Source organism: Otolemur garnettii, unplaced genomic scaffold (assembly GCF_000181295.1).
Source record: "Otolemur garnettii isolate 467f Iridium unplaced genomic scaffold, OtoGar3 scaffold00070, whole genome shotgun sequence".
Lineage (NCBI taxonomy): Eukaryota > Metazoa > Chordata > Mammalia > Primates > Galagidae > Otolemur > Otolemur garnettii.
The window spans coordinates 81,045-91,787 of record NW_003852465.1 but is presented as its reverse complement, the minus strand read 5'-3'; the positions used below and the strand labels follow the sequence as shown (position 1 = coordinate 91,787).

The 10,743-nt window shown below is 41.0% G+C and overlaps 1 non-coding gene across 1 annotated transcript; it reads right to left on the bottom strand.

The window, feature by feature from the left end:
* Positions 1–10,287: 10,287 nt before the first annotated feature.
* On the bottom strand, positions 10,288–10,394 carry LOC111726556. Its single transcript, XR_002774308.1, has one exon. It is a non-coding gene; the product is annotated as a U6 spliceosomal RNA (small nuclear RNA).
* Positions 10,395–10,743: the final 349 nt, after the last annotated feature.

The window sequence follows — 10,743 nt, the reverse complement described above, 5'->3', positions numbered from 1 at the left end:
CAAGGAGGGGCCACAAGGGAGGCTCAACCACTGCCAGATTCCAAGCACTCCAGTCTGCAGTGTCCCACAGTGGCCTGTCCCACCAGGAAACCAGTTCATAGGGAGCTTAGGAAATGCAGCCACCTGGAGTCAGCCCTTTGGTGACACAGATAGAGCTGGAAAAGAGCAAGGAGTTAGTCTAAGCTAGGGCACCAGCTCAAGTGGGCAACAGGGCAGAAAAGGCCAGGCCATCTCAGGGAGGCATCCATTTCTGGACATGGAGTTTGAGGTGCTTGTGGGACATTTGGGGAGAGGTCAGCAGTTCCTAGGCTTACAGGGGTCCATGGACCCTGATTCCAAGATGGGAAGTAGGGAGAAAAGGTCTCCTATGCAGATTTGGAATTTACCAGCCTACAAGTAATAGGTATCCTAGTTACAGCAATGGGTGTGCCCAAGGGTTAGTTGTTTACTTAAAAGAAATATTCAAACTGGGCGGCACCTGTGGCTCAAGGGCCGGCCTCATATACCAGGCGCGGCAGGTTAAGCCTGGCCCCAGCCAAAACTGCAAAAAAAAAAAAAAAAAAAAGTAATTCTTACTATTACTAAGTGTTAAAGCATAAATGAAGGAATAGAAAAAATAAGTCAGTTTCTGTCCCCTCAGTTTCTTGTTTATTTAAGGAAACAAGAACAAGTATTGTGAAACATTAATCACAAATATAGCAGAAGATCTATGTCTTAGTGTGCTTGGTCTACCAGAGAATGGGTAGCTCAAACAATAGATATTTATTTTCTGCCAATTATAGAGGCTAGAAGTCCAGGTTGAAGGTTCTAGCCTGTGTGGTCTTTTCCTGGCTGGCCCAGGACACACACAGGGGTGAGGGCAGGGGTGAAGGGGTATGAAGCTCTCTCTTTTATCTCTTCTTATGAAGATGCTAATCCTATTGGATTAGGTCTCTACCTTTAGGTCTTCATTTAACCTTAATTATCTCTTTTTAGGCTTCTCAAAACCCGTCCACACTGGGAGTTAGGGCTTTAACATATGCACTTTGCAGGGAATACAAACATTCAGTTCAAAACTGATCTGTCACACACACACACACAAATGCACTCACAAATATATATATTGGGACAAGTAAAGCAAGCTATCATGGCTGGAGAAAACTGCATGAAATGGGTGGTATTCAATTTGGACTATTATGGGTGAGCTTATCTCAAAATATTTTCTTTATTTTACATTTGTGGCTTTCTTTCTGGGAATTTTACATATGCTTGGATACCTTTCTTTAAAAAGAACTTCTCATCAGTTTCTGCAGGATGCATTTAAAAAGAAAAAGTGCCTCACTCTTTAGATAGATGCCACTTTGAAAGAGCTGTTTTGTAATGTAGTTTGACAGAGGAGATATGATACGTTAGAAATAAGCCCCCTACATGTCCAAAATCCAGGTAACAAAAGCAAGCGTGCCTGCACACCAACACATAGACACATACAAATGACATTTCCTTTACTGGTAGATTAGTTTTTGGAAGGGAGAAATCTTCATGTGTGCCAAATTTTAATTTGTGCCTTAAATACTTGGATAAATGCTTTGTTCATTTATCCAGTGTTCAAACCAGTAGTCACTGAGTCCTTACGTCAGAAACAAAGAATAAAAATGTAAATAGATGAAGTACAACTCAGGACTAGATGGTTGAAGCACAAATGTTATAGGAGAGGACATAGAAAACAGACCAAAGATCTGGGGAGGATGCGGGAAGCCTGGCAGGGAAGATGGTATTTGCACAGAATCTGGCCTGAAGGGTGGGAATGAGAAGAGATAGAGGAACAGCCTGGGCAAAGCCACAGTCATTGCAAGGCAACCCTGGGCAAGACCGTAAGTGTCTTCCCAGGGTGTAGAGCCCCAAACTGTCTGTATATGTCCTCATGCTCCTCCAAAGGCAAAACAAAGCCACAGGGCTCCTACTGTGACTCTGACATACCTCTAGTACATCACTTGGATGAATCATCTATAAATCAAACCATGTAGCTTTAAACCAAAGCTTTGATATATAACCTGTCCGGGACTATTTTTTAATCTTTATGAAAATGATGGCAATAAAGTAGAACATACTTTGTTGAATTAAGAAAGCAAGATTTGAACAAGGACTTAAAAAACACAGTTGTTAGACAATCTGGAGGGAAAACATTCCAGGAACAGGGAACACTGGAGGGAAGGCGTGAACAGGTGGAGCGCAGGGTAGGAGGGTAACGAGTCTGGGGCCAGTGGGCAGGAGGAAGAGCAGTGCCCATGAGACCAGAGAGGCAGCAGGGAGAGGGTCCGTTGGGCCTGCTGGACCATTGTAAGGACTTTGGTGTTTACTCTGAGTGAAATGGAGAGTCACTGTAGGACACTGAACACAGATAAGATCTGATTAAGTTTTATAAAGATCACTGTGCTGTGAACAGATGGAAGTGGAAGAGGAGGAAATGGTCAGAGTGGAAAAAGGAAGTCTCATTATGAGGCTATCAATCCAGGCAAAATATCTGGTGGCTTGGACCAAGGGGATGGCAGGAGAGATGATAGGTGGATAGGTTCGGGATACATGTCAAAGGCAGAGACAATAATATTTCTGTGGTTAAGAATTTGGGGGAAAAAAGATCACTCTACAATTTTTGGCCTAAGCATCTGGAAAGATGAAGTTGCCATACATGTGTGTGTGGGTGTGTGTATGTGCACCAAAGGTTGGGCAATTCAGTCCTCCAACTCATCCTCAAAAAAGTGCTATCTGCCTCATTGCTGACTATCACCACGGTTACCAGATGGCCACAGACAGTATTTCAAAGGTGACTGTGGTGATGGTCAGCAATGAGGTGGGTAGCACTCTTTCTAGGATGAGTTTGCGAACTTGATTGTCAGAACTTGTATGATGACAGCTCTAATGGCCATTCCAGATAAAGAGTTCCCAGATTGCTTTGAAGGGTGACCTCGGCACTGGCATCAGTGCATGGCTTGCTGAGGGAGTACCTTGACGGTGACCATCGTGATATTCAGTCATGAAGTTGGTGACACCTTTTCTATGATGAATTTGCAAACTTAATTTTCTGATATTGTACATATACAAATATAATCTACTCATTGATATATTACATATGTAGATGTGCATAGTATATATACAATACAATATATATGTAATATATACAATCTCTCCTACGCATGATTTATGCCCTACTCATAGAATTATTGTGATGACAATTAAATGAGTTAGCACTAGCAAGGGCCTCAGAATAGTTCTTGGCATCCAGCAAGAACTCAATAAATATTAGCCATGTCTATTCATATTTGCCTTATTATTCGCATCTCTTCAGAGCCAAGTTAGTTATTTTCTTCTGGGACTTTGACTCATTAATAGCTTCTGGGGCAGAACAAAGCTACCATATGACCTAGAAATTCAGCCTGCTGGAGGGAAAAGAAACTGTACAACTTTTCTTTAGCAGCTTTATCTCATGGCAAACCTCCTGGCAAGAGCAAAAAAATCACCTTCAGAGAGGGGATGCAGGTACCTAACAGATAGCAGCTCCTAGGATGCTTCAGTTATAGAAACAGGTGCCACTGCTGTCATCACAGAGGATTAGGCGAGAAGGTGGGGTTACACAGCTCAGAACGAAGGTCCTCACAGGATTATATTGGTGCTGGATGAAATCTTATGTTTTTTCACTCCAACAGAAAATTGAGAGAGTGAGATGACATTAAGTAAAAAAAAAAAAAAAAATCAAAGTCTGAAAATCCAAATAACCTGATAAAAATGTCAACTCACAATTATAGAACACTCACATGACCATTTGGGATCTCACCTGTATTATATTTGTATTTAATCCACAATATTATTATTTATTCTATTTCCCACACCTCGATGGAGATGCCTGTTTTAAAATCTTACATGGGAATAGAGTGAATAACTTGACGAAGCCACATAATGCTTGAAACTTTCACACACGGCTTCAGCTCGATAAACACTACCTTCCAACTCGCAGAAAGGATCAAGGGCAGATTAGCATGTTTTTGTGAATAGCCAGATCAAAGCTAATGTGTGCTTTCTTTAAATTACTATACCAGAAGTAAGAAATTCACCTCAATTTGAGCCATATGAAAAAGAAGCTGCAAATCAATAGCCAGCTATAATTTAGCCCACAATAGGAAAGAAACAGATGATTAAGTCACAGAAGAAACTCCAAACACTCCCTGGTTTTCCAATGATAGATCTATTAGCAGACCTCCCTGCCAGGCAACTTCTCCAGATCATATATTATACTCCGAATCACATATTTTTCCTCTTGACATTTTGGTGTCATAACAGGGGGTAAATTAAAACCTGAACTACCTGAATAATGGATTTTTGTTCAGGTAATTAAAGATAACAGCTGGAGTTTTGACTTCTATTGACATGTTTAGAAAGAGAAAGAAAAATGATCCTTGACCAACAGGCTAGAATCCCAGTGGGAGTAAAGTGCTTTTCCACAGGTGTAATCATTAATCTGAGTGCAGAAGAGCTCTTAATACTTTTGCTTCTCTGTGGACTTGAAAATGTCGTGTTTCAAAATATTCAACTATGACCATTTACAAATAACATGGCCTTGTAATGTGTTCGATAAAATTTATTTGAACATTTTTCTATGTCCAAAGGATTTAGAATACTGGTTTAAATAACAAGCCTGGTTGATTCTAAGCACAAGTCAATCCTATCCACCAATCTCAGAAAGAACTGTAAATTGGGTTTTTTTGTTTGTTTGTTTTTGTTTCTTTTTCTTTCTTTTTTCTGCAGCCAAAGGAAAGGAAGGCATCATGAAACTCACAAGGGATTTTTCTCTTTCATTCTTCTTTTGGCTACTCTTTTTGGCACCTAGATTTCAGTTTTATTTGGGTAACTGGTCAGATGGCAAAAAAAAAAAAAAAAAAAAAAATGTCAGAACATCCATCCAATTAACTCAGATATATGGGTGGAATAGTAACATTCCTCGTGAGTATGGCCTTTGATGTCATCAGACTGTGAAGGTTAAGTTGATTTGTCCTGCTGTAATCAAAGGCAGCCTATCCACCACCTCTTTTTAATTACAGTTCTTTGGAACTATTTTGATGCCAGGGAAGATCCTTCACTTGCTTTATGAGGAGTATGATTAAAGTTGTCAGTCCTCAGACATCAAAGTGTATGGGAGCAGAAAAGAATGTGTTGCTGTAGGTTTCTAGTTAATCGAGGCGTAAAAAGGCTTAAACATCGATGAATATATGCAATTGTTTGATTTGCAGAATGCCAGGGATTCTTTCGCGTAACGGGGTTGTATAAATGTAAGTTATCGTCGTCCATCTTTCTGAACAAACGGAGAAAAGTATGTGGGGAAAACATTGAAGTGATGAAAAATGCACTCCTGAGCGAATGTGCCCTTCACTTTCTGATGCAGCCCCCAAATTCCACAATGCCACACAAAAGCCAGCAGCATTGTCAGACTAACCTGTTTATAATTGATGAAAATTATTTATATCACTTTCTGTTGCCACTGCCTTTCCTCTACCGCTCAGATCAGCCATAATCCTTGGGCTGTTGCATGCTGCTGAGGAGAGCTGTGCAAGCTTCCAGATTCCGTGATAGAAAGCTATTTTAAACTACTTTTTCCTTCGTGCTTATTTTAAAGAGCACCAGGAAACGTAAATATCTTTAAGTGAGAGAAAAATAATGGAAAAATGAAATGATGTTCGCTAAGCATATCCACAGTCTCATAAAATGACAAGCAAAGAGAATGAAAAGATATCTATTAAATATAAACGAAGCATTGACTGGACACTATTCCATTTACAGATGCAGCAAACACAAACGAGGTGGATGACACCCTTGTCCTGAGGAATATCACTCTTTAGTACCTGCACACTGTATAAAAGGGGCAAGAATTAAAATCTAAGAGTGACTTGCTTTTAAGGCTTTTTGTTGTTTCGATCAATCCAGAGTCTGTAAGTCCAACTGCTTTCCTACAAAGACAAAAAAAGGCAGGAAGAGTAGAGTTTAAAAAACTGATTCAGGATCCAGAAGAGCCAGAACAAGAAAACCTAGCAGAACAAATTCATTTTAAACATAAGATTTGATATTTTAGGGTAAATAGGTCAAGGACTCAAATAAACGGAGACTTAATAAAGCACTTTCCCTTTTCCACACACTTTAGACGTATTGACTTCTTTTCAACATATAGTCTAGAAAAAATAATAGTATTTGCAATTAAATAAAGATATGTGGGAAAGGTTCAAATTTATACATAAATGTGGTGCCAGAAGGAGTGACACTGACACATAGAGTAGGGCCAGTAAAAATGTTGCAGGGCAGAAAATATTGTGCAGGTGGCGCAGTTATAGAAAATGGATCTTAATAGGGTCAAGGTTATTAGTCTTCAGTGTGTCCTCGTGAGAAGTATAACCTGCAAGTGTAATACTTAACATTCTGTTCAAGTTCTTTATTAATCAAAGAGGAGGTTTTAGGGATCTAAATCCCCTAGCTCCCCCAAAGGTTTGCCAAACTGTAGGGACCAAAAGTCCCCTGTCTCCATAAAGGTTCCCTGAAAAATCACTGACAATAGTAAGATTAATGGGGGGGGGATAGAAATTTATTTTTAATGTGAATACATGGGAGTCTACAAAATGCAAAGTCAAAGGTCCAGGGGAAATTGTTCATGTTTAGGCTCAATAAAGTATGGATAGCCATGTCATAATGTGATTGGACAAAACAGGTATGGTCTAATGCTAACAGACTGATGGGGGGAGCTCAGCAAGGCCCGTCTGTCCAGGTTCTGTTTGGTTTCCCCAAACACGTATTCCTGCCTTCCGGCCGTAGGGCGGGACTCTCTAGATTGGGGGTCTTATGTCCTATAATTGAACATTCTAGGTCAGATATAGTACGTTAGGGCCAGTTTATATGTACAATAATATTAGTTTTATGGCGGACCTTCAGGAAAGGGGTTATGGCTTTTGTGACTGCCTCGGAGAAGACAGATTCTAGTTTCTACGGCTAGCTTCCAGGAGAATCAGACTGAGAGGCAGGAGAAGGGAAGGTCAAAGGAGAGCTTGTGTTTCCAAGGCCTTCGTTTGGGGTTACCGTTTTCTGACCCCCGTCAAAGTCAGATTTGGGCTTATAATTTCTATTTTCAATACTATTGCCACTGCTGTGCAATTGAGCTATGGATTTAACCCTCCACATATGCATCCAAGCCAGTATTTGAATATACAGTGTATTTATCTGCTTTGTGGTTTGAGAACCAAGATCAGGAAGACTTCCAAGCTCAGTTTCTTCCTTACTTCTGGCCGGAATTAAAATGTCACTGATTTTTTATGCTCTCTGTAGAAACCACATCTACCGACGACTTGGTTGGTTAGAATGAATAAACAAATCCTGACATATACACATAAATACGCTTTAGGTGTCCTCATGTACTCTGGCAACCAAAAAGATAGCTCCATTGGGCAGTTTGACAGGCCCAAGAGTTCAATGTGAGAGCAGAGAGCTTGCATTGTCTGCAGAGTTTATTAAAATAATGTTTTCTTGCTGGTTGTGATAAAATGAAAACCAAAACTTTCATTTTCTAGGTACATAACTTAGAGATAGATCATGGTTTCTAAAAGTCATTGTTGAGAAGGAATGTAAATAAAAAGAAAGGCATGAAGAAAACTACTGCTCTTACCACTACGATTACAACTAACAATAATTGAGTGCTTTCCATCTGCTAAGCAGTCTGCACATTTTATCCTGTTTAATCCTGCGGTACCTTACATGGTAAGTACTATCATCGTCCTCCCTTTCAAGAAGTGGCAACTAAACCACAGAGAACAGGTGAATTACTTTGCCCCAGATTAATGAAGCCAGTAGATGATGGAGATGATTTCAGATGTAGGAGCCTAGCTCCATTCTTAACCTTGTTCTAATTCTTGGCTAACATTCCCTGCAATTTATTTTAGCACCAAATATTAATGACAGCTGGTCTATGAAGGAAAGAGAAGAAACCAACTGTAGGGTTTTAAAAAAATAATTCTCTAGGACTAAGCTGCACCCCAGAGCGGGGGACATATGTCAGGCAGGCCGTGCAGACTGCTGCTCAGCTCTGGGCTCCTAGGATATTGCCCAGAGCAGAAGCAAGTCAGTGTGTGGGTTCCTTTCCTGGTGCCAGAATCCAGGCAGGGAAGATACACTGTTTCCTCACTTCACTTTAAGCCATACAGGCAGTTCTCTCTCGTGCACATAACATGGAGGTAACAGATCATTAAAAATAACTGTTGGGACCAACTTTTGATATTGAAGTGAGACTCCATGTGGTGAATCTGTGAGAGTTCAATTTTTTTTTTTTTTTTTAGACAGAGTGTCACCACAGAGTGCTGTGGTGTCATGGCTCACAGCAACCTCAAAAGCCTGTGTTCAGGCAATCCTCCTGCATCAGCCTCCTGAGTAGCTGGGACTATAGATGCCACCATACCACCTGGCTAGTTTTTTCTATTTTTAGTAGAGATGGGGTCTTGCTCTTGTTCAGGCTGGCCTCAAACTCCTGAGCTCCAGCAATCCACCTTCCTTGGCCTCCCAGAGTGCTGACCAAGGGTTCCATATTTTAAGAGAAGAAATTACTGTAGCCTAATTTATACAGATACTCCCATTTACAAAGTCAGTGAATCCAAGGAAATAGTTTCTACATACTTCTGATTCTGAAAATGAGGTCTAGATGGACTTACTTGCCCAAAGTCACTCAATCATTTTATTACCAAACTTATGATCAGGCTTAGGTTGAGGCAATACCACAAAGGACAAGAAGAAAACATTATAAGTGATGTCTTAGTCTGTTTTTTCCCACTATAACAGAGTGCCTGACTAGGTAATTTGGAAATTTATTTGTCACAGTTCTGGAGGTTGAAAGATAACACAACATTGGCACGCCAGCATCTGAGGAGGGTCTTCTTGCTGGGTCATCACATGGCAGATAGCAGAAAGTCAAGCAGTAATCTAATGCTACGGGAAGCTCCTTTTATGCCATAGTTTGCCGTGAGTAATGTGCTCCCTGTATAATGCACACCCATGTTTTTGGCCCAAACCTTTGGAAAAAAAAATCTTTTCTTTTAATTTTTTAATTCAAATTTTTGTTTGTTGGTATTTAGCTACTTGTTTTATTTACAAAATATTCTCTACGTATTGGCCACCTCTTTTGGTAAAATTTTTTGATGAATATTTTGTAAACAATGGTACATTTAAGTACAATTTCCCATTTTCTATGTGTATGGCGAGTTTTGAGGCACCCTACAGTACTACCTATATGTAGTATATATTCTACTTTTCCCTCAAAAATTTGGGCAAAAATTGTGCGTTATACACAGAAAAATATGGTAACGGCCTTAATTTGGTTCATGAGGGAGGAACCCTCATAACCTAATCACTTTTTTTTCCCCCTTTAATGTTGCATTGAGGAAGAGAAAATTAGAATTCAGAACAAAGAGAAGGTGGGGAGTTTTATAAAAAGGGGAAATGTTAGCTATTGCTCTTACAGAAGGTCCATTGGCACTGGTGAGGGTTCAAGTTCCACCGGTAACAGCAGCGTTTGGATGACCATCCTGGATTGGAGCAGGTCATCTCAGAGGCTGAGAATCTTCTTCAGCTGGGTAACCAGTAATTGATAATTTTCATTGAATTGGTACCAAGGCATGAATCGCATTCCTGAATTGTATACCAACTTGGCCCAGCAGTATTTAAATTCTTTAAGGGACATGATGTGCACTTTGGCCCCTTCCTGAAACACCCTGCGAAGGCCCTGCTGTATTTTTGGGTGATATATGTAATAGAGGTGGGCAGCAAAGATGATCAGGCTCACGTTTGGGTTACTGGTCAGAAAGCTAACCACGTGCCATGCACAGTGAGTGTAGGGACTCCAGGATATGTACCAGGTGTCCTCATAGTGGTGGTCAGGGGGCATCTCCTTCTGGAACCAAGTCAGGAAGCCCACTTCTGCATGAGGAGAGGTCCTGGAAAAGACCTGCTTTTAGAAGCCCCCCCATGGAAGGAGCCAGGTGAGTTGCTGTTCTCGTTTGCTTTTACCTTGAAGCACAACCAGGTGTCCTTCTGACCACAGGGGCCAGGTGTGCTGTTGAACTGCTTGTAGAATGTGTTTGGAGACATTTGCTCCATCAGGTCACTGAGAATCTCATTCAGCCGGGTGACCAGGAACTCATAATTTTTCTTCAGTCTGTTCCAACATATGACTCAATGCGTGCCCCAGTGGTCCACAAAGTTTTCCCAACAGTGTTGGAATTCTTTTTTTTTTTTTTTTTAAATATGGAACGCTTCACGAATTTGCGTGTCATCCTTGCGCAGGGGCCATGCTAATCTTCTCTGTATCGTTCCAATTTTAGTATATGTGCTGCCGAAGCGAGCACAGTGTTGGAATTCTTTAGAGGACATGATGTACACCTGGGTCCCTTCCTCAATCATCCTGAGCAGCCCCTGGTGGTAATCCTGTCTCCAGAAGTAGTAGATGTAGGCAGTGTAGATGGTCAGGCTCACATTTTCATGTGTGGCCAGAAAGGTGGCCACTAGCCATGCACAGCTGGCACAGGGACTCCAGGACGTGTACTAGGTGATCTGGTAGAAGTGGTGATGGGATAGCATGGGCCTGACCCCGGTCAGGAAGCACAGTTCTGTGTGCCAAGGACAATATCGAGGGCCCTGATTTCAAAAGACCCCACTGTAGAAGGAGGCAGGTGAGTTGCTGGTGGTTGTTTTCAC